General features: G+C 41.0%; 1 long non-coding RNA gene across 1 annotated transcript; it reads right to left on the bottom strand.

Annotated features, from left to right (window-relative positions):
* Positions 1-1,727: 1,727 nt before the first annotated feature.
* Positions 1,728-8,013, bottom strand: LOC132647968 (uncharacterized). The gene is made up of 2 exons (XR_009586293.1): positions 7,733-8,013; positions 1,728-2,755 (listed from the first exon to the last, which is right to left on the bottom strand). It is a non-coding gene; the product is annotated as an uncharacterized LOC132647968 (long non-coding RNA).
* Between the last annotated feature and the right edge of the window lie 388 nt (positions 8,014-8,401).

Below are 8,401 nucleotides of genomic sequence, written 5' to 3'. Positions count from 1 at the left end.
AGCCTTCACAGCAGTGAAATCTCTGCTCAGTTCTAAGTGCTCAGTTCCCATGTGGCGTCTCTACTGTGGAATCAAGAATAGAAACAGTAGAGGACAGTTTATAGTACTAAACACATGTAAGAGGAAGATGAAAGAGCAAGCCTATGACTTCTAGCCTGTACCTTAAAGCAAATTAAACCACAGAATGCAGAAGGTAGAAAATAATGCAGGCAACTGAAATGAATCAGTGAAACAACCATTTATTCTTTAAGCAGGCTATGAGAGTTGATGCATGCCTAACCAGGCAGGTCAGGAACGGAAAGAAAGCAGAGCTAGGAAACACAGAAGTGAAGCCATTACAATTCACATTTGATATAATTAAGGGTCTCCATTGCCACATGTTCCAGTGGTAAATGTGCTGGTTGTACAGTTGTAGGCATGCAGACTTAATAAAACAACACAAAAAAGTGTCTGCCCTCACTGTGAGAAACTTAATTACCTTCTTAGTTTGAAGCCATGAAACAACCTGTGAGTAAGCACTCGAAACAGAATGCTGCTGCCTTGTTCCGTAAATGAGTGAGTTGGAAACCATGGTCCATGAGAAAGCTACCCCTTTCTAGTCTTAAAGGTGTGCTTCTGTTGGAGTGCTTTGCAAAAACAGGACACTTCATGCAGTAGGTGTTGTTCAGATTTTATATGCCTCACCTGTCTCATTCTGTGAGCATGGCAGGAGAAACTATTTGAAGGATGAAGCAAAGATGGAAGGAAAAAAGGGAAGGGAAGGAAAGGGAAGGGAAGGGAAAAGGGAAGGGAAGGGAAGGGAAGGGAAGGGAAGGGAAGGGAAGGGAAGGGAAGGGAAGGGAAGGGAAGGGAAGGGAAGGGAAGGGAAGGGAAGGGAAGGGAAGGGAAGGGAAGAGAAGGGAAAAAGAAGAGTGAGGGAGGGAAGAGTGGAGGGGGAAAGCGAGGGTGGGAAGAAGAGAGGGGAAGGAAGGAAGGCCATCGGAGAAAGGTGGCATCCCTGAAGCACTTCTTGGGTCAGTAGGTAACTACTTACGGTGTTAAGTGAACTTTCAAACAGAAGGTTTGGCTCTTGAATGCATGCTAATTTAAGCTACAAAGTACATTCGAAAAGTAGATTGTGCTCTAAGAAGCTCCTAGACTGTGGACTTATTTACATATGGCACAGGTCTAACAGACCTTGGGCATTGTGACCCCAGCCCTGTGGACTATAAAATTCACTTCATGAGGCTGAGTAGAGGAACATGCAGACTGCTCCCTGAATGTCTGTTCAGTACTGAAAAGAATGTCATATCAATGTAAATAGAATTCAACTCTTAACATGTTTTAAAATTTTGAGTGAAACATTTTTGCATGTTAAGAGATACCCTGTTGAAGTCTGTCTGTGTTAAATATTTATTTTATTTATGTATACACACACACACACACACACACACACACCTGAATTCAAAAGAGGAAGTCAGATCCTCTGGAGCTGGAGTTACAGGTGGCTGTGAGCTACCCAGTGTGGGCTCTGAGACCCAAACTCCTCTGCAAGAGCAGTACATGCTATTAAACCTTGAGCCCTCACTCTAGCCCTTTGTGTATGTGCATGTTTTGAGACACAGTTTTATCATACAGCCCTGGCTGGCCTCAAACTCAGGGCTATCTACTGCCTTTACTTCCCCAGACTGTAGGATTATGCCATTCCACCTGGCTTGAAGTCTAAACTGAGACAAAGTGCTGGTTAGTTAATTTTTAGACGGATTTTTAATTTGATGTGTAATAGTCAGATCAATCTGCAGATGGCAGAAAAGAAAGCCGAGTATAGGCAATAGGAATTTCCAATGTAGTTTTCATGTCAGCTGAGTCAGAGCATGCATCATTGTTTTTATTAGAATGTGGGTCTCTGGAACACTGCAAACACATGAGCCTGAAAGCCTTCCAGAACTCCCAGCATGCAGTGGGTGGTTGATTCATCTCTTGTGACTTCTCTTATTAACCTATACTTTGGAGAACTTTCTGTGCAACTGTAGGCTAGCTTTTTGTTTTGTGTTCATACTCATATTACTTAAGACATCGAACTGGGTGGCTCACTGGTGATTCAAAGACTAACCTCAGCATCTCTGCCCAGAACTGCTCTTCCCTTAGGCTTTCTTCTTGGCAGCTAGCATAGTCTTTACCCTGTTAATGCTGGAACCTTGACTGTCTTCTTGACTGTATCTCTCATAGCCTTTCAAACATGAAAGAATTTTTCATACCTTTTCCAATCTCTGCTTCCATTTAACACTTTAGGCCATCATATTTTCTCCAACTATTTATTTATTACAACTGTTTTCTCCCCCTGAAGCCGCTAAGGAATCTCTGTACCCCAAACACTATGGGATGAGGACTTGTAAATATGTAGGCTATATCATCTCAGCACCTGCTTAATGTATTAATTAGCTTTCCGGTGGTTTCAATGTCAATTCTAAACCCTCTCACTTGGACCTACACAGCCCTTTCCCTTCCACTTACAAGTTCAGGCTATTTGGTCTTCTTTCTCTCTTTAGTATACTCTAAGTTCATTTTTGAGGTTTGTTTTTTTCTTCTTCAAGACAGGGTTTCTCTGTGTAGCCTTGGCTGTCCTGGACTTGCTTGTAGACCAGGCTGGCGTTGAACAATCTGCTTGCTTCTGCCTCCTCAAGTGTTGGGATTACAGGCGTGCGCCACCTTGCAAGGCCTCTGAATCCATTCAAGTGAAGCTTGGCCTTCACGCTTGTGGGGAGTGAGCAAGGACCTGAGTGAGGGAAGAGAGACATCTGGCTCAGCATGACTCAGTGACCTGGGTTGGTTAAACTGCTAGAGTCTGGCCCAAGCACTTTATTTTTTGGCAAATTTAAACACAGTACAACTTTGGGGGAAAGTTTTCTTGTGATAATCATTGCAATGACGCTTAAGGCATGACTACATCAAGATTTTGCAAAGTTCATGTCTTTTGCTAAGTACCTGTGACCTCTCCCAGAACGGGTTCTATTGACTGAGAAGCAGTGCTCAGGGTAAAGGTCTTGGGAAAGAAGGTTCTTGGACAAACATAGTAGTCTAGAGGATTCAGGTGAAGCCTGGCCCTATAGATAGCAAAGGTCTCCAGGTTACTAGCTACATTCATTCCCATATTTCTGGGCAGAAACAGCTATAACTCCCTTCTGTTGAAGAGAAATACCTGTATGTTTAACAGTCCTGGTTTCCCTAGTGCTGTCTGTGAGCACAAGGACCCCATACCCTCTACACACAGTTAATTCCAGTTCATTCATCAGGTTTCATCATTAACTTTACTTCATCCTGTATGTCTTCTGGAACTGAAGAGGTTAATTCCTATAATTTCCCATATTCCATTGTAATCCTCAGTAGTGTTGATATTTCTAATTGAGTTTGGTTTGTGGTGCCCATGCATAGATGTATTTCTAGCAATTAGCACAAGAACTTTGAGACAACAATCATTTATCAGTAGATATTAGTTGAAATATCAAAGGAATGGGTAACTGCACACCAATTTCATTTTAGTTAGTCACTCATTTCACACGTTTTTTTGAGCAACAGATTTTGAAATACTTTATTACACTCCAGGATATTTTTTACAAAGTTCTAATAATTCATAAAATAGTTGAGATTATTCATCCACTCTCCTAAGTAAAAAATATATAATGAAATGATATTGAGAAAGAGTGGAGAGTTGAGAATATAGTTGTGTGGTAGAGTGCTCACCTACTGTGAGACTCTCATCCAATTGCCATCACACAACAACAACAATAATGTATTTTATAATAGACATAAAAGGCCTACCATTGGCACAAAGTTTTAATGCTATATCACATAATATTAAGTCACAGACTTATCAATTTGAAGGCATCTTAGCAGTTACCAGTTCTTTATTTTAACTTCAATAGTATAGCTGTCCCTATTAAATTCAGACCTTTGGGAATGTTATAGTTGCTGTGATGCTCTCTGTAGGCTCCTGTGTTTGAGAATCATCTTATGCCTTCTGACATTTGGGGAGACCGTGAAGCCCTAAACTGAGGTGGGTCACTGAGGGCAAATGTACGGCTGCTGACATGACAGCTCTATACAGCTCTTGGTCTCCTCTGCCTCTTGGTCCTGCTACCGTGTTTCCAGGTCTTCCCCAGTATAATAGCTTGTGCCCTCTGACACCATTAACTAAAGTAAAACTGTCCTCCTGTAAGTTACATCTGTCTTTGATCACAACAACATGAAATGTAACTAGTAGAGGTAATATTTCAGAAAGCCCTGAAAGTTATTCTGGTGGGAATCCATGAAGGAGAGCTAATGACGTGTTATAGCTCCCTTCTTCTCCCTTCCTTTCTCTCTCCTTCTCTTATTTTCTGTCTTAGCTACCTTTCTGTTGATGTGAAGACCATGACCAAAGCAACTTACAAAAGAAAGCGTTTACTTGGGTACTTGTTTACAGTTTCAGAGGGTTAGTCCATGACTATCATGGTAGTGAGCATGGCAGCAGGCAGGCATGGCACTGGAGCAGCAGCTGAGAGCTTAGATGTTCTCAACCATGAAGCTGGGTGGGGGAAGGCTAACTGGAAATGACATGAACTTTTGAAGCCTCAAAGCCCACCCCTAGTGACACATTCATCCTAATCCTCCCCCAAAAGTTCCATCAACTGTTGATCAAGCCTTCAAATGTATGAGCCTATGAGGGCCACTCTCATCCAAACCATCACATTCTTTTTCTTTTTTATCAATATGAAAAAAATTAAAGTTCAGAGTCTCGGTGGGTTGTTGTATATCAGTGGTCTGTCAGTACTTATAATGAATTATAAGGCCAAGTTCCTGACATCAATGTTCTCTTTCCTCCAAACACTGGCTTCTGATGGGCAATACAAACCAAGTGATTCGCCAGTCAGCTGGTGAGTCTCCTTGCCTCATCCAATCAGAATACTCCTACTGGGGTGCTTATCAATATTTCTAATTCTGAGGCCTTTATTTTGAATACCTCATTTACAAGGTTTGGAACAGGACCCAGACACTGGAATTTTTAATAAGCATGTAAGTGATCTTATCCTCTTATGTTTGAGGATCATTAGCTTAGATGATGTCATAATTTCCATCTTCAGGTGCCAGTAAAGCGGCCATAAAGAGCCAACCTCAGCAAAGTGATTTGGGTTCACACCCAAGGAAGGAGGCCAGTGTCAAAGACCACGTTGCAGAAGTAAGTCAAGGTGTGCTGATAAGTCAAGGAGCCTGAAGACTTGAAAGGCAAGGATCAGTACAGGGCCCAGCTAGAAGGAATTGACAAATAGTGTGTCATGGTGCCTTCAAGCAGAAAGAAACGGTGATCTCACATTGGGTGGAGCCCCAGACATAAAGGTTACAGAGGCACGTATTTCTCTGAATAGTTCTGTTGCCAAGCAGTGAAGGATCCTCTGAAGTCTATTAGTAAGATTGCACTGAAGCTTTTTCTGAGCATAGCACATACATTTAAGATACATGTAAGCACCATGCAACAAAATGATAACCCATTTGAGAAACAGAGACTCCAGCAGATAGACACCAGAGTTAAAAGGAAAATGCAAGGTGGTTTTATGATATACTACCAGGACTATGAAAATCTTTAGTAGGAAAACCTTGATGAAGCCACAATAGTTAGACAATGCTTTTATAGAGGGTTTTGACAGTCCTGGACCTCAGAGTGGCCAGGATCTAGACAGACACAAAGAAAGGAGACATGAGCAAACAAAGAACCCACAGAGTGAGAGGCATGGAAAAGCAGGCTTCCACTCAGCAAAGATGTAGGACAGTGAGGGAATTAATGGAGGGAAGTGAGACAAGGACTAGAGAGAAATGATTTTTGAAGCACCTTGAATATCAAGTAGTGAGATTTAAATATGTTCTAGCAGAAGTAAGGATTTATTTGTGCCTTTCCTGGATCATCATCTAAGTAGGAACATTACAGTGTTTGTGGAATGAGCTCTTGAGAAGAGCAGGGTTAAGGTGTTAGAGAGAAGGGAAAGAAACACAGCTGAACAGCTTGCACAGTATTGGGTGAGGTACTTGGCAGAGAAAGAAGAGACAAGGCAGACAATAAATTGGGACTTACACATTTCAACTTCCCATTCTGTAATGTATTTTATGGTAATACTATTTTTGTTCATCTTCTCTTACAGGCGGCATTTACCAAGATGCTGTCCTGATATTCATATCAACGTTTAAGACAAGAGTCCTAAAGATATCATCTTTTTTTTTTCACTATTAACCTCTTCAAGTTCTCTTGGGCATAGAGAAGGGCACTCAAAAATAGCTACATTTTTTTAATAGCTACAGTTTTTAAACCATGCAATATGTATAATATTATATTACATTGATTAAGTTAAGTTTACTTTCCCCTTTAATCCTTTCAGAAGTCTGATAGAAGATGGTCAAATAACTGGGAGTCTGAAAAGTTAATTCTCCTAAAGATAAATAGTGGACATGGATTCAAGCAGTTTGAATCCAGAGAGTTGTTTTTAACTATAATACTGTATGTGCAACTTGAAGAATGAGGCATGTAATACTGCAGTGTTATTCCTGGGAAAATGGGTAGACATTCCTTAACCCATTCATTGCCTAAACCAATTGGCTTGCCAATACAAGCTGCATCTGCTCTAGCTGCTTTAAGACAGACAAATCATAAACCATAATGAATAAGACTGAACTTTTTAATTGACAACTCAAGATTCAAGTTTATTCCTTCTATCTTTCTCACATGAAAAAGTCAAGCTTAAACATTAAGTGTTAATTAAGTGGAGACAAAATATAAACAAACAGGACTACCTGAGAACAATTACACAAATCTCACCACCACAGTCAAACCGAAATGACATGCAATTAGCCACTTTCATGTAAAAGTGACTCTGAAACCGAAAGAGTTTGGTGCATTAGACTCAGTTGTGGAAACTTCCCCCAGGTATGGAGATAGGACACACCAAGTACCGAGTGACAGATGACGGAGAAGCAGTGTAGCACAGAAATTAAGGGCTTAGAGCACAAAGCCATTCTGAGACCAAATCATGACTGGGTGCAAATGGTTTCCGACTTACTTACGGGCTTGAGTTTTCTCACCTGCAGGGTAGAGGGAGTCACAGTTGCTGGGAGGATTAAATGTGTTAATGTATTTAAGTGCTTGAAATCCAGTCAATCCAGCTTTTAAACTTGAGCCTTCAGCCCTCAAGCTATATCCACCTAGAATTGTCATCATCATCATTATTGTGTGGTTATGGTTATTACATCATCATGTAAAACCATGAGTGACTTAAGAAAACTCTAAAGATAAGAGACCCACCCCAACCCCAGGTTACAGTAACCTAGGCTGACATGCTAAGAACCTTCATTAAAACAGTAGCTTTAGAAGCAGGCCAAAGTGTTACATACCCATAATCCCAGCACTTGAGAGCTTGAGTCAGTAGGCTCATGAGTTTGTGGTCAGTCCAGAATTCATGGCAAAACCTTGTCTCACAGGAATGTGAGGGAAAATGTGTTTAACACACTACATAGTTGGATGAAAGTGTCCTTATATAGTTCTGTGACGTACAATGACTAATGCACACAATGAAAAGGACCAAAATAAAAACAGCATCAACAGCCAATACCCTAAACCCAAACACACAAGAAAAAAAAAAACCAGGGGTGAAAGGCAATGAAAAAGCAAAGGTTGCTGGTAGACCATAGCAGTATTGTCATTAAGCAGCTAAAGGTGGAAGTAGACACTTACCTGTGCCATGACGCCACTGTGGCATGGGAGCCAGTGTACTGCTGCCACCACAGCTGTGACAGAAGCTCTGGAGTCTGGGTGCGAGTTTGGCTGAAGTGTCGTGTAGAAAATAGTTCATGACTCTGGGTTGATACATTTCCTGATTTTCTTAAGCTGACCTACTGTTTTGGTTTGGTTTGGTTGGTTTGGCTTAGTTTTTGTTCTTGTTATATAACCCAGGCTGCCCTCAAACTCCTGCTTCTTCTCTTGAGTACTTGAAGTGCAGGCATGTATGACTCTGATTTGTTACACAAGCTGAATCTTATATGCAGGCCTAAATGTCACAAAAGTAAGATTTTACTGCTCAAGTAGCTCAGTGACTATTGTAAAGCCATTATCCATTTTATCAGCTCTAATACTTTGATTAATGTTTTCTAATAACTCATCCAATGTTTCTGAGATTATGTTTATCATCATCTGATTGTTTTGGCAGAGCTTAAATTACTGGGGATCAAAGCAGACACCAAAAACTCAACCCTTGCTTCTTGAGATTGTGGTTTCCCTCAGTTCAGAGTTCAGCTCTTTATAGTTGCTCTTAGAAGCCGTAAATTCCTAGAAGGTGACTAGCAGTGTGTTCATATCTACATCAGCGCCTAGCACAACTTCCAAAGTCATTACAGGAACTGGTAA

Source organism: Meriones unguiculatus, chromosome 15 (assembly GCF_030254825.1).
Source record: "Meriones unguiculatus strain TT.TT164.6M chromosome 15, Bangor_MerUng_6.1, whole genome shotgun sequence".
NCBI lineage: Eukaryota > Metazoa > Chordata > Mammalia > Rodentia > Muridae > Meriones > Meriones unguiculatus.
Note: the sequence above shows the minus strand (reverse complement) of the source record. Positions and strands in the feature narration are given on the sequence as shown.